The following is a 23782-nucleotide window of genomic DNA, read 5'->3' as shown; positions in this document are numbered from 1 at the left end:
TTACTTTCTTATTTGTTTATGCAATTTGATTAATTTTAAAAATGATAATAAAATGTCTCTCCCTTCTGCTCCTCCATTTAGTATTTTATCAGAAGCAAGAGCAGTGCACTTTTCCCCTTCCAAGCTCCTAAAAAGTGCAGAGTTGAATGAAAATTATACACAATGAACACCAGAGAAGTAGCAATTGTTGCATTTCTTTGAGGTCTGTTGCCTGATTTCTCTCAGGCTCTCTGCCCAGTTCCTTTTGGCCCTGCCTGGCTGCTAATTTGCACAACTGTCTTTACGCTCCAAGAGCCTGGCTTGGGCTCAAACTTCATCTTTTAGAGCCGGAGAGTTGGGGGAAGGGGACGTGAGAGAGGCTTCACTTTAACTTTTATTATTGATACAAAGAAAAACAATGGCTTGTGTTTACTGAAAATTAATTTTTTGGAAATTACTTTGTCATTTGTTTTACTCTTCTTAATTAAAATTTACTTGGTGAAGAGAACACCCCATGAATTAACTCAAATGCAACAGCAAATTAATTAGCATTTAGTTACTAGACATTACTCACAGACCGGACAAATTGTTTCCAAGCTGTCATCTGCACTTGGCATCAGAGGATGGCGGTGGGGCTGGCAGGGCCCTGGGGGTTATTTTTGCTAGGGCTGTCCCGATAGTCCCTGCCCGGATCCCTGTGTCACCTGTACTTCCAGACAACTCAGGCCACCCTATCATAGGTGCCAGCCAGCCCTTTGTAGTTTCACATGGAAGATACTCACTCCCTCCCTGGAAACAATCAGAAAAAAAGGCGTCATCAGGACAGCAAGGCTGTGCCGAAGGGGATCTTGTCTGGAAGCCAGAAGATGGGCTCAGTGACTTCAGGAAGCCCCTTTTAGCCAAGGGCATCTTGGATTCTATGAAACACAGGCTTAGAGAAACCAATGCTGAGCCTTTTCCATTCTTATTCTTAAGTTATATATTGGACTCCTGTTGAACCCAAAGAAGAACTTCCCAAAGGAAAGAACTGGAATGGTGCAAGGGAGTTAATACAAGGAACAGGCTAGGTTGAACCATTTCTGTTGATGAATGATCCTTACATCTTGCAAAAAAGAGATAGGAGGCTTAGAGCGTGGTGGTGAAGGACCAAATCAGGGTGCCTAGATTTGAATCCCAGCTTGTTTTGTTGCTGTGTGACCTTGGACAAGCTGCTTAACTTCTCTCAGCCTTAGTTTCTTTGGATACCAATAGTTCCTATCCTCTGGGTATGCTGTAAGGATTAAATAAGACAGGCATGCAAAGCCTTGAGAGCGGTGGCAAGGGCTCAGGGTGCCCCAGTGACAGGTGAGCATGCAGCCTCCAGAGCCAGATGCTTGGGCATAAAGTCCAGTCTGGCCACTTACCAGTAACTGAACTTCTCCATCCCTCAGTTTCCTCATCTGCATAGTGGAGACAAAGAGTTCCTGTTTTGAGTAAATGATTTAATACCTGTAAAGTGTTTTGAATAGTGGATTAGTGGCCGGGACATAATAAATGCTCATTTTTAAAGTAGTTAGTTTTTGTTGTTATTTTATCAACATCCATTTGACGTGGTGACAAAGTCAGGGTCATAGAACCATAAATTCAAAAGGGGTCCAGTTCTCTGCAGCCATCCAAGGGGGAGCCAAGCTGCCAGTGCTGAGACAGGCTCTTCCTGGGAAGGTTGGGAAGGACTTATCTTCACAATACACCAGGCCCTGCAAATGAACAAACAAGTCAGCCCAGCCACGACAGCCCGACAGCAGCAATGCCACCGCTAACGCAGCCTGATTCCCTTCTAGCTATGCAAAGCGGCAGCCCATAAATAGTCCCCCTTCCTGACAAACAGGAGGGCCAGCCTGAAATGGACGCTCACTGATAAACGATGATGTATGGCAGGCTTCTTCGGTAAAACAAGTTCACTCCAGCATGCTGGGGCTTCTCAGGGAGGAAGGTGGACGTGGAAGTGACTTGAGTCTGTGATCAGTAGAAGGGTTATTATAAGGAGGCTAAGCCCAGTCTGACCTATCCTGTCCACTCCAGCCACCGAAAGAAGGTCCTCCAGAGGTTGCCCAGGAGCTCTTCCTACAGCCAGGCACCACAGGACGGGAGCAGGTGAAGGCAGGGGCAGCAGAGGCCTCTCGCCAGATAGGCAGTCCCTTCTTCAGTGGCCAGAGGACTGCTAGTGGCAGAGGACAAAGGCCAGGTTGAAGAAGGAGCTTTTCTGGGCACTGTAGTAAATGCAGGAATCTGAACGACAAGGGCTGATTCAAATGCCAGCCCCACCCACTTACACACCAGTGGAGCTCAAAGCAAGTTAGTTAACACCTCTGCGCCTCGGCTTTCTTGCCTGTAAAATAGGAATAATTGCAAAGCCTGACTCACATAATTACTGTGAGCATTATAAAAGTTAATACCTATAAAGTGCTTACATAACCCAACACCAGTAACAGAAGGAGCACTAGGTAAATATCTGCTATCATTATTAAAAGTCCAATTTCTCCTGTAAAATATGTGCCATTCATTCACTTAATGCATTTTTACGGAGCACTTATTATATGGAAAACAGTGTGTTCAGCGCTGGGAAGACGCAAACAAGTGAGAAACAGCCCTGGCACTCAGCAAGGGGTACCTATTACATAGTGAGATGCATCCAAGCATACTCATGTAAATGGTGTTGTCCTCATCAGATCTCTCATTCCTGTCATTTATTTCATTCAACAGATACTTGTGGAGCATCTACAATGTGCCAGGGACTGTAGGAGGCACTGGGGATATAAATGCGTCCACACAGAAATAGACTACAGTCTAATGATAACGATGACAATTACACCATTTGTAAAAGGTACTACTGTTGCCCACTGATCCAGTTGGAATATATGTCCCTGTCAAATCTCATGCTGAATTGTAATCCCCAGTGTTGGAGATGCAGGCTGGTGGGAAGTATTTTGGTTCTAGGGTCAGATCCTTCATGGCTTGGTGCTGTCCTCACCACAATGGTGAGTTCTCATAAGGTCTGCTTGTTTATTATTTATTTATTTATTTAGAGGCAGAGTTTTGCTCTCGTTGCCCAGGCTAGAATGCAACCTCTGCCTCCTAGGTTCAAGCAATTCTCCTGCCTCAGTCTCCCAAGTAGCTGGGATTACAGGTGTATACCACCAAGCCCAGCCAATTTTTTTTTTTTTTTTTTTTTGTATTTTTAGTAGAGATGGGGTTTCACCATGTTGGTCAGGCTGGTCTTGAACTTCTGATCTCAAGTGATCCACCTGCCTCGGCCTCCCAAAGTGCTGGGGTTACAGGTACGAACCACCACACCTGGCCTAGGTCTGGTTGTTTAAAAGTGTGCGGCAGCTCCCCTCACTCTCTCTTGTTTCTGCTCTTGCCATGTGATATGTCTGCTACCACTCCACCTTCCACCACAGTAAAAGCTCCCTGAGGCCGCCCCAGAAGCCGAGCAGATGTTGGTGTCATTCTTGTAGATCCTGCAAAACCATAAGCCAATTAAGCCTCTTTCCTTTATAAATTACCCAGACTCAGGTATTCCTTTATAGCAATGCAAGAATGGCCTAACACACCTACTCAGTGTCCATTCACCTGACTTCATGACAGAGCCTTCATATGAACCAATACCATCCATATGGTCTGGTACTAACCCTGCACCACACTCGTGGGTCTGATGGGTTCAAGGGTCCCTTGCTATTGATTTTTCCAGAAATAGGCCTATGAACCAATTCCTGTAGACTAAGACATGGGAAGAAGGCTGCTAGAGAGTCTGGGGAAAGCTTTTTCTCTCCCAAGAGAGAGCTACAGGGAGAAACAGCCTCTCCCCCTTGTCAGAAGAGTGTTGTGTCTGAGTGATGCCCGAATCTGCAGAGCCGTTTTATTCGACCAGGCTGAAGATAAATCTGATAGCCAGGACGGCAGGACAGAGAGACTAAAAGAGCCTAGGCCCGTGGCGACGCCCCTGAGACCCTGAACCGACCGACCCTGAAGCCTGATCTGCCTTTGGATCTCCAGCTACATGAGAGAATAAACTTCCCTCTTGTTAAGCCAGTTGGACTCCAGGTTTCTGTTCTTTGTTGCTGAAGCATCCTGTGGAATTGTAGGCTAATAATAATATATATTACTATTAATAGTGAACATTAAAACATGCCTGACATTTCAAAATACACTTTCAAGTTTATTATTTTATTTAATCTTCAAACCAATACAGTCAGAAAGGTGTTCTTTTTATCCTTATTTTACAGATGAAGAAGTGAAGGCTCCAGGGGTTAGGGTGACTTGCACAAGGTCGAAGCTGGTTCTGTCCATCCGAACGTGGGTGGGCTGAATCAATTTCTGTTTCCTTGCTCCTGTTCTGACAAGACTGCCATTGCTCCAGCATGTCTGGAACTTCTTTTCTGGAATGAACTGTAACCCATTTCAACAAATAATAAACATCTTCAGAAAGGGACCTCCTATTAACAGGAATCCAGGCAAACTGGCTGGAACCTTAGGAGTTTTCTTTCCACAAGGCTCCAATAAATCTCATCAGAAATATGAAACTTTGGAACTATCAAGAAGGAAGGCAAAGAATCTTAATCTCTTGGACAGCGACCTCCATTGACTTGGGAATTCTCCCAGTGGAAAGATGGAGTCTGATCCATTGGCACTAGTAGATTGTTGAAAAAGTGGGACAATTGGCTGTTGCCCTTAGCCATGATATTTATATTACCTCCCAAGATAGTTCCAGAGGGACTTGGGGCTTAGTGCAGGAAGGCAGACATAAAACAAGGAAGAAGGAGCCACATCAAAGACCTAATCACAGGCACACACTCAGAGAGAAACTGAGGACACAGTGGGGCCAGGGCTGGAGAGAGTCCTGGGGTGCTCATTGTCTGGAGCAGAACTGGATGAAAGGTGGACCAGGGCAGAGGCCAGCACACGACTGTGTCAGGGAGGAATGTGTCAAAAGAGCAAAGACCAAGGACGAGCTCAGAGAACAGGCCAGAGCTAAGATGGGTCTGATGTTGGGGAATCTTAGAATAGTGTAGCAGGTTCCACAGGCACAGCGGAGCTCAGACAAGATGCTGGGTAGCAAGGTGGTCTAACCTAATGTCTCTTGGTCCACACTCGCTACTTGCTTTCTTCCCTGCTTCTTAAAGGAGGTGTGCACAGGTTCTAAAAGTTTTAAAGCAAGGGATATTATAGTTTACCCTCGAATCATTCATCTTTTGGGTGGTTGGGGGAGCTGGAAAGAAGAGAAACTCCACTGTTGGAATGGAGGACTGCCCAGGAAACAGAAGAGCAAACAGAAATGACATTCTCTCAGGGAGAGGTACTGGACCCCCAAAGTAAGATGAAGAAGGGCCATGGCATGATAGCAACTGCAAACACCAAGAGGCTGGGGAGCAGGGAAATTGGCCCCATCACCTTTAAAACCAGCCTTAAATGGTCCCCGGAAAACACCACAGCTCAGTGACAGTGGGAAGAGTAGGAAGGAAAAGGGAAAGAAGGCTGCGAGGAAAGACCACTTTCTTTTAAGGCTGCTGGTGCCCTCCCCTCCATGCTGACGCCCGCTGTGGAGCCTAATCCCCATTCTTGGAGCACAGATTTGGGATCTGCAGAGTCCAAAGTCTTCTGGAGACAATAACAGTGAATAAAGTGGGCAACCAAGGTGGGTAATAGGATATTTTGATTGGTAACCATTTTTTCTTGTTAACTCTGGCCGTTTTCTTTTCTTTTTCTTTTTTTTTTTTTTTGGAGACAGGGTCTCACTCTGTTGCGCAGGCTGGAGTGCAGTGGTACAACCTTGGCTCCCTGCCACCTCTACCTCATGGGTTCCAGCAATTCTCCTGCCTCAGCCTCCTGAGTAGCTGGGATTACAGGTGCCTGCCATCGCTCTCAGCTAATTTCTGTATTTTTTGTAAAGACTGGATTTCACATGTTGACAAGGCTGGCCTTGAACGCGTGACCTCAAGTGATCCGTTTGCCTCAGCCTCCTAGAGTGCTGGGATTACAGGCATGAGCCACCCAGGCTCATTTCCTATAGTTGCCATTTTCTGATCAAAAAGCCTCTGAGACTCAGAAAGAATATGTGACTGCCCAAGATCACATGACAAGTGCACTCTTTACATAGGTTCTCTCAGTAAATCTTTACAGCAGTTGGCATGGTGGAGTGGTGGGCACAATCCTTGAGGTCAAACGATGCTTCTGTCACTTTCTATGTCTTTCTATGAAATAAAAGTATAGATTCCCAGCTCACAGCATTGCTCTGAGAGTATCATAAGATGATGTGTGCAAAGGGCTTGGTCCCAAAGAGACCATACCAATGGCACAAAAGAAATCTGTTCTGTCAACAGTAATGTATTGTACAACATAATGTATTTGTTAAGAGAGTAGATCCCATGTTAAGCGTTCCTACCACAATAGAATTTTTGAAAAATAAAGACAAAAAAAAAAAACAACAATAACCAAAAGAAACAGTAGTTCTCCCTTTTTCTCTATCCTAGAGACTTTCCAGAGCAAGGGGTCACATTTTACTCCTTTTTTACAGCACAAAGTCTCTCAAATGCTTCAGAATTTCTATATGGCAAGCCTGGTCAAGTGTTTGACCTTCTGGAATGAATTCTGAGTGAGTAACGTTACTGATGTCAAAGAAACAAGTCAACATTGTCTTCTGGTCTTGACTAATGCTTTCTGTGGTCTAGGAGATATGGAAATTCTCTGTGACATGCTTGGGCTCTTAGCTTCCAGCTCACAGCAGAAATGGCTACGACAGTGAACATTGACTAGGCACCTGTTCTATGACAGGTACTAAACTATTATTTGCATCTAATCTTATGTAACCCTCGTAGCAGGCCTATGCAATAAGAATTGTAATCTTCATTTTCTAGAGGAGGAAACCGAGGCTCAGGATGTAACTTATTCAAGGTTATCTGGCTAGTAGTGAAAGAGACCAGAGTTAATTCCAGCTCCCTCCGGTGCTAATGTCTATGCTTCTCTTCAATACCACATGCCATCCGAAGTTACCATTTTATTTCAAAATGTATTGTTTCATCTCTCATCCTCCAAAAAAAAAAATCAGACTAAATGCCCAGACTTCATTGTTTCTCTTTATCATTCAGAATGCACAGCGTAAGTTTAATTTAAAAAAAAAAAAAAAAGTACTTTCTGTTCGGATTTCATTCCAGAATGAATCTGTCCCTTTATCTAATTTTAACTCTTCAGTCATCTTTCTATCTGAATGTGTGAAATCTCTGACCTTTTCAATATCTCCACTGGGCCATTGGACAGCTGCTTCATGTATCACTGTGGACAGCTTGACTTTGGTCTCAAAAATGTGGGTGCCTTCCCACAGCCTTGCTTCTGGCATTCCTCCATCTGCATTTTCCACTTTTAACTTGCCAGGGTTCTCACCTGCAGATTTACGCAGCTCTATCTAAAATGCGATTTTAAATTTTTACTTGAAACATCAGCTACTCACTCTTAGCTTCACACAGGACAATACACAATTCTGGTCACCACAGTTATTTCTTTAAAACAGAATGACCTGCTGCTCTATGCCACATTTCAGTTACAACCAAGGATGCTTGGCTTCCACAAACCACTTGAAAACTTCATCTCCACATTCTAGATTCACATCACATAGTGATATTCAGATCTCTTCATAGAATAGTAAGACTCCACTCCCTATCAAAATGCAATCTAATAGTTACCCTTTGACCCAGTAATACCACTTCTAATAATCTACCTTAAAGAAATAATTGAAATACAGATAAAGATTTATGTGCTGCTCACTGCATATTATGTATAATAACCAAAAATTGGAAACCATCTCAATATCAACAATGAGAGGATGGTTAAATAAATTATAGGGCATAACTACAATGGAATATTATGAAGTCTTTAAAGATTATGTTTTCAAAGAATATTTAAAGACATGAAAAAATGTTCATGATATAGAGTTAGATTATTTTAAAAAAGAAAACAACTTTCAAATATGTGAAGGGTTGATGAGTGGAGGAGTGAGTCAACTTATTCCAAGTGGATTTGGGGGAAGAAACAGAAGGAGCACCTAGAAATAAGAGAAAGCTACCCTAGAAACATATTTAAGGAGAATATGAGAAGATGTTTCTAATGGTTACGGTTGCCCAAAATTGTAAAAGATTTCCTGGGTAGGTAATGATCTCCCTGATACATGGGGAATTCAAACCTAGGCTGGGCAGCCACTAAATGGGGATATAGTAAAAGAGACTCAGTCTCCAATATGATATTGAGCCCAAAAACCCTTATAACCCTGACATAATTTTGTGCCAGTAGCTGTTGCATTCTAACCAACTATCTGAGCGTGGCCAGTGTTGGAGAAGTCTGAAAGGAGAAGTATGAAGAATAAAGGCATGGCCAGGGCACGTAGGAAGTCTGACCAGCCATAAAATTACCCGAGTGACAGCAGATGGATCCCCCGAGGTGCTGTCCTGGGCCATGTTTTATTGATGGATGGCTGCCCCTCACTCAGCCCATGTAGGTAAGGCTCTGGCCTAATTTTCAAGTCTTCCAAATGAGATTTTTTTTTTTCTCTTCCTAAGTGGCCTGGGTTTTTGGTTTTATTGTTTTGTTTTTGTTTTTGAAATGGAGTCTCATACTGTCGCCCAGGCTGAGTGCAGTAGCGCAATCTCAGTTCACTGCAACCTCTGCCTCCCAGGTTCAAGAGATTCTCTTGTCTCAGCCTCCTGAGTAGCTGGGATTACAGGCACTCACCACCACACCCGGCTAATTTTTGTATTTTTAGTAGAAATGGGCTTTCATCATGCTGGCCAGGTTGGTCTCGAACTCCTGACCTCAAGTTATCCTCCCACCTCAGCCTCTCAATGTGGTAGGATTACAGGCATGAGCCACCACACCTGGCCCCTAAATGGCCTGTTTTGCATGGGTAATCCTTACACCCACACATCTCTTCCTGTTCACTTGGAGCCCCGTTCACCTTTTCAGTACATAGAGTTATGGTCTTTGGAGAGACATGAGACATAGAGTAAGAGGGACAGAGTGAGCTATGTTGACTGCTGCCCCTCCTCAAGACTAGAGCACAGTGCTGTACCTCATCATTAGCCATAGATCAGGGCTATTCTACCTATGGGAACTTCAGAAAACATTAGGTTGAGAGGCAACTTCAGTTTAATGACAAGCCGCTTGGGAAAGGATGGTGAAGTTACCTTGGAAATGGCTAATGAGAAGAGATTTGTGTGAGACAAAGAAGAACCTAAAGAGTTGAGCTTTCAGAAGGTCTAAGGAGGAATACGTAGTGCTCAGATCTTGGCACTAATCTTTCTAAAGCCATTCTCCAGTAAAAGGAAGCAGGTCTTTAGAGAAACGGCTGATTCTAGGGCTGGGGTAGTGAATACACGAGTCCGGCTCATCTTATAGTGGCAGCAGGTAAGGAAGTGCTCCAAAAATAAAAGGATGGGCATGTCAAAGGGACACAGGAGCCAACTGAAAGTGCCCGCAATGGACAAAGCTGGAACAATTTGAGCGACTGAATAAATACTGCAATATATTATTATAACTCAGAATATAAAAGTAAATATCTATGAATCCATATTAATATAAGTAAATGATTGGATAAATGAATAAATGGAAAAGAAGACACAAATCTCCTGGGCCAAAAAAAGAAATTCCTAATAATTTATGTAGCTATTTTGTCCTCAAGGGGGGGGGAGGGGGCGGGTAAATGTAACTCCTCACATCTTAAGTGTGTGCTGCAAATACTGACTTCCTTCCAAAGACTATAGTATGGGAAGGGAGAAGAGGAGTAACTGCACAGTGGAGAAGCCCAACAAACACTACCTCAGCCAGGCGTTCAAGGTCAGCACCAACTACTAAGTCACATTGATTGCATGTGCCCTTGATAAGACGCAGTGAAAATGGTCCTTTACCTCTGTGGTCTTCCTCCCCAAATCCCATCACCCCAGTCTAACCACAAGACAAATCATAAGATGAAAACATCAGACAAATCCTGAGGCACATTCTATGAAATCCCTGAACAGTGCTTCTCAGCACCGCCACAGTCATCAAAAATAAGGGAAGTCTGAGAAACTGTCACAGTGGTGAGGAGTCTAGGGAGACACCTGGACTCAATGCCATGGGGTGTCCTGAATGGGATTCTGGAACAGAGAAGAAACATGGATAAAAATGAAGGAAATCTGAATAAAGTGTCAACTTTAATTAATAATAATGTGTGAATATTATGGTGTTAATTATGACAAATGTAGCATACTGACATAAAATATTAACAATAGAGGAAATTGGGATGGAGCACGCGGGAACTCTCTGTACTATCTTCTGCTTTTTTCTGTAAATCTGAAACGATCTTATAATAAAAAGGTTTTTTGATTTGGTTTTTTTTTTTTTTTTTTTTTTTTTGAGACATAGTCTCACTCTCTCACTGAGACTGGAGTGCAATGGCACGATCTTGGCTCATTGCAACCTCTACCTCCTGGGTTCAAGCGATTCTCCTGCCTCAGCCTCCTGAGTAGCTGGAATTACAGGCACGCACCACCACACCTGGCTAATTTTTTTTGTATTTTTAGTAGAGATGGGGTTTCACCATGTTGGCCAGGCTGGTCTCAAATTCCTGACCTCAAATGATCTGCCCACCTTGGCCTCCCAAAGTGCTGGGATTACAGGTGTGAGCTCCTGCACCTGGCCTTCAAAGGTTTATTTAAAAAAAAAAAAAAAAAAAAGTCTAAGAAAGAAGCCAGAGAGGCTTTGACCTGCGTTGACCTGTGTAAGCATTTTGTAGAGTTGATTGAGGCTAAATGCTCTGAGAAAGAAGCAAATTGGATGAATTTTCAACATTGGGAAACCAGGAGCAACAACCCAGTAGGCCAGGAGAATTGGGTCTCTTTGGGGAGAGCTAGTTTCATCTTGAACCTGAGGTTCTTGCCGGTTCCTGCCAGAAATGCTCCTGCCAACTCAAGCCTCCAAATCGGAAAGGGATTGTCTGCCTGGTTGAGAGTAAAGCAAGCTGGAGCCAAGATCAGGAGGCTTTGCGTTACGCAAGGCAAAGCTAACCTCTGAAACCCTGCTGCATGCCCACCATTTGAAAGTCATGCTATTTTCTATAGTCTCCAACTCCTGGACTCACTCACCGGGAATAAAGCAGTTCTTTCATTTTTAACAAATAGCTGAGCAAGTTGATGGCTTGTACCCCTTCCAACAGAGTAAATGCAGATACAGACCAAGAGCTGGGAGCAAGGTTGCAGGTCCGTGAGGCCTCATCTGGAGTGCAAACAGGCACATCTTCTTTTCACAATCTTAAATTTGTGTTTCTTGGAAACAGAGCAAGTAGAAGTTAAAGAGGATGGTTTGATGGTGTTGCCGGCTTCTGCCATCTGAGAAAGAGGAGTCCCAGTGACAAACGCAAAGCTGGGAAGCCAAGCACATCCCTTTTTTGAGCAATCAGAAAATTGCACTTAAAAAGGGCAGAGCATTGCTTCTTGTGGCTCGGAACACAGTGTGCTTGGCCCCTGCCTCCTGGGTTCCTGTTGCTCAGGGGTCCAGTTCTGCTTTCCAGCTCTGTAATCTGCCAGGCCTTGGACTTAACTTCCATCCCAAACCTTACTCCTCCCATAGGCTTTTCTGGGGATGTCTGGCTCCTTCAGCCCAGAGGGCGTCCTCAAGCCGTGCCCACTCATTTCCCCCGCTTGCTCACAGCCCAAGGAAAAGTAGTAAAGGAAAAGTTTGGGGGGTCTTATGATTAAAAAATTGGCTGGGTGATGTTTTATGCATGCATCTGTTATGCTAAAATAACCATCCTTTCTAACCAGGCCCACCTGCTGTCTTTTTCAATTTTAAGTATTTCTAAGTAGCAATCAAATCAGTATAATTTGTTCTTTATCTCGGCAAAACCATTGTGAAAGAAAAATGTGACCATTATGTTACATCAGGGAAAAATACAAGCCCTTTATTTGCAGCCTTCTCTATAGTCTATCAGATCGCACAGTTGTCATTATGCCAGTTGTATTTAATGTTGTTCAAATGAACAGAGCTTTCTTTAATCACTACAGCCTTCTTTCCCCTAAATGCTTTTTCCAAGGTTATGGTTTTCAGAGATAAATACATAAATACCAATGTTATGAATACGTTAAGGGTATCCAAGAGACAGCTTTCAGGATTTGTAGCAAGAACCTGCTGTCATTGGAGTTACACAATAGCTGGCTGATGTTTTGAGTATGAAGTTACTGGGTATTAGGAGAAGGCCTGATACCCCGCAAAGAGGCGTAAGGCTATTTTGAGACGATCACAATAGAGCACTCAGCAAATGCTGACTTTATAAATTTGGTGTCTGGATCCTCACTGCTAATAACCAAAGCCAGCAAGTCCAGAGCTGCGGCCACCTGCCATGTGGAGTCAGGTCTTGGCGATCTGTCCTGCAGGTTTCCACACCACACCTGCCGGCAGGGTCTCTCACGCCCACCTGCCACCAAAGGCAGGCAGGCATGAAGACTAAGGTCAGGCTTTTAGAGCTAAGAGAAATCATCTCCTGCAAAATACTGTATTTGCAAATTAGAAACCAGAGGTATAAAGAGGTTAAATGACTTGCCCAAACGCATATGTCCAGTTAGCAGCAGAGCTAGAACAAGAACCTGAGTCTGCTAAAAGTATATTTTTGCTTCACTGCCAATTTGAGTACTCGAGCTCTCTAGCAAACATTACATGGGGTGATTTCAACTTAAAAGAATCCTACATTTATTCACTCAGATGTTCATTTAAGAAATGTTTACTCTTTGCTAAGATGATGAGAATAATAATTGTTGTTATCAACAGCTAATATTGTTGAGTACCTGCCACCATCCTAAGCAATTAATGTAAATTAACTTGTTTATCCCTCAGAGTAAGTCCAAGTTCTAGGCACTGCTAGGATCCCCATTTTACAGATGAGACAAGTAAGGCACAGAGAGGTTAAGTAATGTGCCTGAGGGCACACACTGAAGAAACTAAGATGCATACTCTGAAGTCTGAGTCCAGACTCAGCACTGTGAATCACTACAAAGGAAAAAATGTGCCTGTATCACTGTAAATTCTGAATAAATGTTCGTTGAAGAAAGTATTGTATTTTGCCCCGAGAAGCTTACAATACAGAGAGGAAACATTTATGTAAACAAATAACAGAAATGCAGGATATGATATAATCCATCAAAAGAGAAACATAAACAAGTACTAAGGAGAATGCAGAGGAGGGAGTGAGGAATACCAGCCAAGAGCCTGGGAAGCAAGAGCATAGCACAGGGAAGGGTCCCTGGGCTCGGGCAGAAGAACCGGGACCCCTCTGGCTCAGTCTGTCATCAAGGTGTCTCCGAAAATATCTCTGCCCCTTCTCATATCTAGTAGGAGAATTGCGGTTGTATTTTCTAACTTAAAGGGTATGTAAATGCCGGGCGCGGTGGCTCAACCCTGTAATCCCAGCACTTTGGGAGGCTGAGACGGGCGGATCACGAGGTCAGGAGATCGAGACCATCCTGGCTAACACGGTGAAACCCCGTCTCTACTAAAAAAAAATACAAAAACTAGCCGGGCGAGGTGGCGAGCGCCTGTAGTCCCAGCTACTCCGGAGGCTGAGGCAGGAGAATGGCGTGAACCTGGGAGGCGAAGCTTGCAGTGAGCTGAGATCCGTCCACTGCACTCCAGCCCGGGCGACAGGGCGAGACTCCGTCTCAAAAATAAATAAATAAATAAATAAATAAATAAATAAATAAATAAATAAATAAAGGGTATGTAAAGATTTAAAGGATAGCATAAAGGCAAAAGTAGTCTACAAATCCCCTTATTGTAGAATTACTGGACTGTAACCTCCTTGAGGGCAGAGAAAACATCTTATTCATTTATTGTATAGTCTTGGCTCAGTGCAGTATCTGACATGTAACAAGCACTGTTGGATCATAGAAAGGAGTAGGGGGTGGAGGGAAGAGAGAAAAGACAGAAGGAAGAGATGGGGGAAGAACAAGTCAAGAGGCAAGAAAGGATGCCAGATCAGTCAGGGCTCTCTAAAGAAACAAAACCCATAGGATACATATGTGCATAAAATCATACACACATATACTAAGAGATTTATTTTAAGGAGTTGGTTCATGCAATTGTAGGGGCTGGCAAGTCCCAAATTTGCAGAGCAGACCAGAAGACTAGAAACTTAGGCAAGGGTTAGTGCTGTGATCTTGAAGCAAAATGTCTTTTTGAGAAGGAAACCTTAGTGTTTGCTCTTAATACCTTCGACTGATTGGATGAGTCCCATCTATATTATCAAGTAGTTTCCTTGACTTAAAGCCTAATTGTAGATGTTAACCACAATTACAGAATACCTTCACAGCAACATCTAGATTACTGTCTAAGTAACTGAGTACTATAGCCTAGCCAAGTTGACACATAGAACTAACCATCACAGATGCCATTCCAAGATGGCATGAGAATTCAAAGATGCTGAAAATAATAACTACTCTTAATTAATTACTGTTCAGTAATTATTAATTACTAAAATTGATAGAATAAGGCACAGAGGCAAGGAACAGATCCCAAAGTTAGAAAATTAAACTTGACTTTGGAATTTGGCCAGGGGTCTGGGTGGCAAGAGATCTGACAGACATCACAGTCAGCTGAAGGCAGTTGAAGAAACACTGATGTTATGGGGTTATCTGTTCTTCCATGTGGGGTGGAGCCAAGGAGTTTGTTAAAACTGCTGATTCAGGGACCCCACTCCAAATCTATTTGAAGAGAATATCTAAGGCGGGTCCAGCAATAGGCAACTTTTAAACCTCCCAGGTGATGCTAATAAAACCAGTCAACACAGCTGTATAAATCAGAAATTGGGGAACCACAAGTGCTTTTCTGGAAGAAAAATGACTGAGGAATCTCAAAGACATACCTACAACTCATTAGCTGTGTGCCTTTGAGGAAGTTACTTTCCCATGTCTTGATTTTCCTATCTATAAAATGGGCCTCTTTGTAGTACATCTAGGACTGTTGTGTAAGTGAAATGATTTATGTAAGGACTTAAAATAGTAGCCTTGGGGCAGTTAGTACCTGGTGCTCAGATAAAGAGTGTTAGGAGGCCAAACTGGCCTGACCCAGAACCGCAGCCTGCCAGCTGTTAGCACAGAGAGCATTGGTAATGGGAAGGGATTTGGAGTCCACTGTCACCTTCCTTTGTGCCACTGCTGGTTCAATGGTATAATGTACACCTGGGAAGTGCCAACCCTGCCTTGTGGCTCAGAGATGCTACAGAATTCAGACGTGGTTTCTGAGCTTCCTGAAGGTCACTATTTCTACGGCTGATGTTTGCACGCAATGGTTGTACTTTGCTGCTTCTGCTTTTGCTGTTTTTTTTTTTTTTTTTATTGTACCAAATATGTCAATAATAAGCTTCCTCATCTTCACGCCCAGCATGTTCTGATAACAGCTGTGGGAACTATTGGTTTTTCTATGGCCACCAAGGCCTTGGACAACTAAACCCAAAACTCAAATCTGTCTCCCCCATATCACTTTGGGATTCTAAACAGTCCCTTTTATGTGACCTCCAGGTATTCAATGGCTTTTTAGAAAGTGGCAAAGTGGAATGCAAAAGTATAGCCTTGAGAAACAAAAAAGCTTAGCCTGGTCTTGCTGCTTCCCAGTTCTGATACAGGAAAGTTGCTGAGTCTCTCTGAGTCTCGGTTTTGCTGTACGTAAAATAGAGATGATAATATCTGAGTTAACGGGTTGCAGGGATCAAACGGAATAGCCTGGCACATGGAGGCGCTGGGGGTCCTCCCTTCGGCTCCTCTTTCCTCAGGCTAGTCAGATCCCTGTCTCTGCCGACCGCCCCACATCCTCCCTACTCTTTCTCTGGTCAACATCACTTAGATAGGACAAAACTCATTATACTTAAAAAGTTATTCTCACTCAGCTGTGAATAATCCAATATGTTTAAACATGATACATTTGCAACGTAAAAGAGATACAGCCAGCCGGGCGTGGTGGCTCATGCCTGTAATCCCAGTACTTTGGGAGGCTGAGGCGGGTGAATCACGAGGTCAGGAGTTTGAGACTATCCTGGCCAACATGGTGAAACCCTGTCTCTACTAAAAGTACAACAATTAGCTGGGCGCGGTGGCAGGCGCCTGTAGTCCCAGCTTCTTGGGAGGCTGAGACAGGAGAATGGCATGAACCTGGGAGGCAGAGCTTGCAGTGAGCTGAGATGGCACCACTGTACTCCATCCTGGGCAACAGAGTGACCCTCTATCTCAAAAAAAAAAAAAAAAAAAAAAAGAGAGAGAGAAATACAACCTTGAATACCCAGTCTTCTTTACATACCCCAAACTCAGCCCAACTCCAGCTGAGTCACCTTAGACAAGTCACTTAACATCTCTGAACTTCACATTCTTGATGTATAAAATGGATGTTGTCCTAAGAGAAGCAAACGGGATAATAAGGCATGTGAAACAGCAACCCGACAGCAAATGTTAGTGAAGCCAACTGACTCTTGGGCTGTGGGAGTGTGTGCCCCAAAGGGGCCTTCTCCAAGCTCCAGCCTTTTCTGCTCCTCTGTCCCCAGCAAACTGGGCTGCAAATTGGCACCACTCTTCTCAGAGGCTGGCCTGGCTGCAGGATCCCAGCATCGAGTCGGAGAGTGCTGCCACAGACAGACATCTCAAAGGCCCCTGTCCTGGTCTGTTTTCTGTTGCTATAACTGAATACCTGAGACTGCGGAATTTATAAAGAAAAGACGTTCATTTGGCTCACAATTCTGAAGGCTAGGAAGTATAAGAGCATAGTACCAACATCTGGTGAGGCCTTCATGCTATGCCATAACATAGTGGAGGGCGCCACATGGCAAGAAAGCAAGAGTGTGCGTGTCCACACACACACAAGAAGGTCTCTGTTCCTCTTCTTATAAAGCCACCAGTCCTACCATGGGGGAGCCACGCTGGTGGCCTCATCCGATCCCAGTTTTACCTCCCAGAAACTCCACCTCTAATCGACAGATGCATTTGGGGATTAAGTTTCCAACACATGAAATTTGGGGGATACATTCACACTCTAACGATTCCCAAGCTAAAAAATCCTCAAATAATCAAAACCAATTATCACGAACTAGAAATTATTAGTTTAATAATTCAGCTTGCACACTCCTCGTCCCACACACTCTTACCACACGTGTATATACCTTTTGATTCTCAATTTTCTCAAGGCAGAGGAAAACAGTGAGCTGACAGGTGAGTGCAGGTTTTATTCTGGAATCCATCTTCAAGGCCAGGGTATGCTCAGCTTCAAATCTTCTGCCCTTTCTATTAGCAGGACTGTGCAGTATTTGGAGAGGGGCACTGAGTCATCGAAGAGACAGATAGCCTATTTTGTTTCCAGCCCTACTTGCTAAGGCAGGAAAATGGATTGTACTCTATTTTACAAAGATGTGTGACTGCCCAGGTGAAGACAAAGGGGGTTTTCTCAGTAACACTCAGTTAATCAGAGAATTCAATTCACCACTACAGCCGTTGCCACAAACGTTGTATAATTGAGTTGTTAGGCCAAGTGATTAAACATTGTCTGGGGGTGAAAAAGGGGAGAGTAGTGGGATTTATCTAATTAGATGATTCTCAGGGCTGGGGTGGAATAGCAAAGTCTAATAATAGTTAAGAACAAGAGCCAGTCTTCCCTGAGTCCCTAACCATGGGCCAGGTAGCATGCAAACACTTCGTGGAGTATCACATTGACTTCTGGCAACACATCTAGTTAAGAACTCCCATTTTAAAAATAAGGAAACTGAGGCTCAGAAAGGTGATGTGATTTGTTAAAGTCCTGAAAATGGCAAAGTCGTCTGACCCCAAATTCCCATATTTTATCCATAAAAATGGCAATATCAAAGCAAAATAGCAAATTAAATCCACCTTTATTGGATACCAGTGTTATGTACGAATGAAAAGTTGAATTGCAACTCTTCTACAGTTTATCCTCAGATGCTGTTTCACTGTAAGAAAGCCAGTACCACTACAGCTAAGAGTCCTTTGTCCTAGTCCCTGAGAGAATGACTTGGTACCTGGTAGAGATTAAGGGGAGAAGAGCTAAAGAAGTCCAACTCAGGAATGAGGAGGACAGGGAAGTGGGCAGGTTGCAGAAGAATGGAGGGGACCCTCCTTCCTCTCTTGTTCCCCAATCCCCTACCACACTGCCTCATCCTGCCGCTCCTCCCCATATTATATCTCAGGCCACAGTTCTATGAAAACGCCATCAGAACACCCTGGCAGTAGACGAGGATCTAAGCCAGCTCTGGAGAAAATATAAATCACTAATAAACATACATAATAATGCCCAACTTCATCACTGATGCTGGGAAATGAGAATAAAAATAAAAACAAGAAGCTTTGGAGAGTTTTAAATGGAAGACGGTTATGATCAAAATGCTTTCTAAATAATATATCTTTGTTTGATTAGAAGTTTTAACACAGTGTATTTCTCCCAGTATGTCTCCAGATATGAAATCATTCAGATTTCACATTTTAATACTTTAGAAATAATAGTATTCAGCATTTATTAGAATATAATAGTAATGTACTTTAAATTGTATCTATATTATATAAACATTATACTAGTAGGTAATAGTATAGATAACATAAATTATAACAGTTAAATCCTATTATTTTACTATTATAAAAATAACAGTATTTTGTACCTACAACAATACCGGTACTTTTATACTTAAAAATAGCATAGCACCCATTATGCTGGAATTACCAAAACCAGTAACGCAATCATGAATTGAGTTCTTGTTCTGTGTTACCTCCCATGAGGCCAGCCAATCTTTGTATAGCTTTTCATAAAGACCTTTCTCTGCACATTGCATTTGCTCCTTGCCTCAATGGTGGGAAACAGGAATTATTTTTATACCCATTCTGCAGATAAAAAAAAAAAAAAAGAAAGAAAAACAGAGTCTCAGTGTGACAAGGTCTGGAAGTGTCTGTGCCAGGACCTGAACCCAGGTGCGGAGACTCCAAATCCCAAGTGCTGAAGCTATTTCCTGTGGTGTCTTGTCCTGGAGCTCTCTTCCTGCACATGCACTGAGCCTCGGTTGGAGATGTTTGTATACTAGCTCTTGCTATCCAAAGTGCTCCTTTCCCTCAGCCGAAGAGCTCTTCCTCTCTTGGTGGAAAGGAAAAGCAAGAAAGCAGCCAGCAGCCAGGCCTCGCAGGCACTAGCCCAGGCCTGGCTGGCGTTCCAAACCTGGAGGTTGCTTCCAGCCAAGGCAGAGGGAGATCGCGGTTGCTGCCACGATGGAAAAGTTACAGTCATTTTCCTGGGGAAGGGTAGGGTGATTAATCAAGTACCCAAGTCATCATTTTTCACTCTGGGAAACCTCATGACAAGAACTGGGGAGCAGGAGGCGCACACATGGAGAAGCAGCACATTCTCCCCTCTCTCCACACCCTGCTTCCCAGCTGCACCTGCTTTGAGGGCTGCACCAGTGCAGAAACAAAGCAGCTCTGACAGAGACTACTTCAAGAGGGGCAAGCAGAGGCAGGAGCAGCTGCAGTACCTGCCCCTAGGGATTTGGCCCAGGGGACTCAGGGATGGGAAGACTTGGAGGTCATAGGAAGCCAGGGCCAGGTGACAGTGGGGTCACAGAAGCAGTGCTTAGCAGAGCTGAAGGGCAGGGCCTATTTCATGGACATGTGACCACTGTGGTCACACGTGGTGAGGTCAGCTAACCTGTGGTCTTGACTTCCCACCTCCTGCCTCTCCCAGATGGGTTCTCAGCAGCCTGTTTCCCCAACCCTGCCCCATGACCATTGCCACCCTCCAACGGACTGGGGTGTGGGGGCAGGGGTGGGAGGGTGGCCCCTGGTGATGGTCTGTGCTTGCTGGTAAGGACTGTGATCCCAGGACAGCACACACTATATAGCAAACAAACAAACAAAAAAAAAAAAAAAAAAAGAAGAAGAAGAAGAGAAGAGCGAAAGAAAAGAAACACCATTTTTCCTCCTCCATTTGGACAAGAAGCCCCTCATTTTCATTTTGCACTTGTCCCTGGACATTATGCAGCCGACCCTGCTAAAAGAGGTAGAGATAAAATGGGGAAACTGAGACTCAGAGACACAACATCACTCCCACCAGCTACCTGCCACAGAAGGGAACCTTGTGAAGGATAAGTCATTTGTTCTAGACACCCCCAACTCCTCTGGCCACACACCCCCTCCTCTTTCCCAGGCTTCTCTTTTCTGTTTCTGTTTCTCCCCCTTTCCCCCCATCAAAGCCAGATCTCAGCTGATTCCACACTGAAAGAAAGATATAACAGGTTATTCACACAAAGATGTTGATTATGACTTCAGATTCTTACCCTCCCAGGGAAACTAGAGCATTTTAAAGTAAATGATGTCTTAACTCAAAGGAATGGTTTGCTAGTAAAGGGATTTCAAGTACTTTTAAAAGTGAGTTTGGTTAAAGCTACTAATGATAATCAACAGACATGATTTATTGAATGGCTGTATTTCCAGAAATAGGTAATAAACATTTTCTCTAATCTTTACATCAACTTTGAAAGGAAGATAATATTACCTCTATTTTGCAGAGAAAAAAACTTAGGCTTAGAGAGGCCCCTTGCCTAAAGTGCTACAACCAGCATATTATAAAATGGGATTTGAACATACATTTTTCTGACCCCTGACAGTAATTTTGGGGCAGCATCATTAGCATCCTACTGCCCCTGTGCATAAGGATGGCACTGGATTTCAGGACACCACCAGGGCCTTGATTAAGAGAAATGGCTCTCGTAGGCTTCCAAGCCCAGTGGTCTGTAGGCTGCAGCCCACATCCATTCAAACTGCTTAGGAAGTGAGGGAAGTCTTGGCATTGGAAATCCAAGCTGGCATCATTCATCAAGGGTAATGGGACTGAAAGAAAGCAGCCCGGACTTCCACCCTGGTTCTAAACAAAGTTGAAATTCTCAGGTGACAGAGAATTCATTCATAAAATAATTTTAAAATTATTTTGAAGTCATACTTCATGAAAGCCATGGTGCTAGGCACCAGTGGTCCAGGATAAACAAGATAGACCTGGTCCCAGACCCCATGATATTTACTGTCCTAAGAGGGCTGTGCCCTTCAAAGGCTTTTAACCACAAGCCAAATTAAGAAATACATTTTGCAAGTCATCCCAACACACAGGACTGATCTACACACATATCATGAAACAAAACTTTCACAAAGCATTGCTAGTCCTTACTACATATTAGGAGATCCATTACGGTCTGTTTCATTTTTTTATAATACTGGTCATGAATAACTGAATTGATTTTTAACACTAACTGATGGATCACCAGAAAACCTTGTATCAGGAGACAGAGTAAGTACTAACATGCTAAGAAGTACCAAGTTGATGGAAGCACATGGGATGAAGAATCCTTAACCCAGAAAGCTCAATCAGAGAGGGCTTCCTGGAAGAAATGACCTCTAAGCTGAGATGTGAGTCTGAGAGATAAGCAGGAGCCAGATCATGCAGAGATTTTTAAATCCAGCAGAGAAATTTGGACTTTATTCCACGAGCAATGGAAAGGCACTCACTGACAGCTCTTAAACTGGTATGGTAGTCATTAGAACCATTGGCATATGTGCCAGTTGTCCTTTTAGGAACAGGGTAGCAATGCATTTCCCTCTTCCTTTTCATGTTAGATGCAGCCGTGTGACTTGTTTGGTCCAATGAAATGTGAGTCAAAATATCGTGTGCTTCTTTCTGAGGAAGCTCTAAGTGCCAGTGGACACTGTGCCGTATTTATTTCCTCCTGCCAGAGTGGCTGTGAAGATGGAACAACTGATAGGGCAGAAAGAGACACAGTTTATTAAAGTTAGTGGTGAGTGTTAAAAAAGAAAAAAGGCATAGAAGGGGGATATAAAAGCGAAGAGAGAGACTTCATTCTTCAGCGAAGAATTGAAGATGAAGGGAGGCGCTTGCCACGCAGGTATCTGGAGGAAGAACATACCAACGACAGGGTGAAGCAGGCATGACGACTCCAGACAGGAACATGCCTATCATGTGTGAGGAAGAAGAGAGGGACCATCTTGGCTAGAGTGAGTGGGTAGTATTTCCAGGACCCTAACTTCTTAGTATTTTTTCAAGGAGCACAATTTCTGGGATCGTTGACCACAGAACACTCTTTGAGAAATAAGACCCTAGATTATCTCAGTTTGGAAAAGGGCTGATGAGTGGTTGAGGGACTCTTAGGGGCATATTTCAGAGAGGTTCCTGGAAGCTCACTTGCCAGGATCAAGGCTCTTGGTGACTTCTGCAAAAGTGGGATTACCTCCTATGGCCGGAGAGGACTGTTTTCAAACCTCCTCCTTCAGCTCTCTTCTGAAAAGCAACTGGGTTTAAGCAAGGAAGTGGCACTGAGTTGTGGGATTTTAAATCTTTTCTGGCTAAAAATAAATCTATTGTGGAAAAATCCCAAAAGATGAAGCACACCCCTAACCTCAGGGGGTCGAGCACCCTCCCGCACGTGCGTGGAGCTGGGCTTCCAGCTCTTATCATTAGCAGTAATCTGAGGTCAGGAGGGGTTGCCTGGCTGTTCTCAACTACGTGGGTTGCTTGCTGATTTCCTAGGGCCCTTGAGAGAAAACACAAATTCTGCTTTAGAGCAGTGTCTGTGTTTATTTATCGGTAATAATCCCCTCCTTAAGATTCTTGAATGCACGGTTCTCCCTGTAGTCCTAACACCACCACCTCGCCCTGATCACTCACAATGTCAGTGATGCAGAGCAGCTAGGAAATCACAGTCTTGTTCGCCCCCCTCCCAGCCAGGACCAAAGAAAAACAAAGCTCTTCTTCTCCAGTGTTTCTGGACCAAAAAAGGTCACGAAGCTTCATCTCCCAGAGGCAGTCTGCGGTGACAACGGGGCACAGACCACCAGGGACCACAAGTCATTCCACCCCTGCTCCTGCTGTCCTCCAGCTGAGTGGACATTCCCCATCACACACACACACCGCAGGACCTGCTACCCTGTGTCTGCTCTGCATCTGGCTCCATAGGAAGGGGTGGCATTGTTATCTCTCTCTGCTTCAGAGTCACACACTGATCCCCAGGTGATCCACCAGTCACAGCAGGGACTCGGAGCTGGAGTATAGATGGATTAGAACAACCCCAATCCCAGCACTAGAGAATGAACTCAAGGCACATGCACCACCAACCATTTTAGCCATTTTATCTTCATGTGTAACATCAATTGAGCAGCTGCTGGGTGCTGAAGACCAAATTATGAATAACACATAGTCTCTGCCCACTAGGACAGGTATATACATATAGATATAGATATGCCATATATAGTCCAGTCACGTGTCACTTAACAATGGGGATACGTTCTGAGAAATGTGTCATTGGACAATTTCATTGTCCTGTGAACATCCTAGAGTATACTTACACAAATCTAGATGGCACAGCCTACTACACACCAAGCTGCATGGTGTAGCCTCTTGCTCCTAGGAAACAAACCTGTATAGCATGTTACAGTACTCAATACTGTCAGCAGCTATAATATAACTGTATTTGTGTATCTAAACATAGACAAGGTAAAGTAAAAATATGAGATTACAATATTATAGGACCACTGTCATATATGCAGTCAGGTGTTCACTGAAACTTCATTATGTGTCACATGACTATATATGTGTATGTATGTGTACCTGTGTGTATATATGTGCGTATGTGTATATATATCTATGAATGAATGACTGATAAAGTATGGTTCATGCCATGTGATACATACATGAAAAGCGAAAGGAAGGAAGAGTGACA

Source organism: Rhinopithecus roxellana, chromosome 15 (assembly GCF_007565055.1).
Source record: "Rhinopithecus roxellana isolate Shanxi Qingling chromosome 15, ASM756505v1, whole genome shotgun sequence".
Classification (NCBI taxonomy): Eukaryota; Metazoa; Chordata; class Mammalia; order Primates; family Cercopithecidae; genus Rhinopithecus; species Rhinopithecus roxellana.
This window is presented reverse-complemented; position numbering follows the sequence as displayed.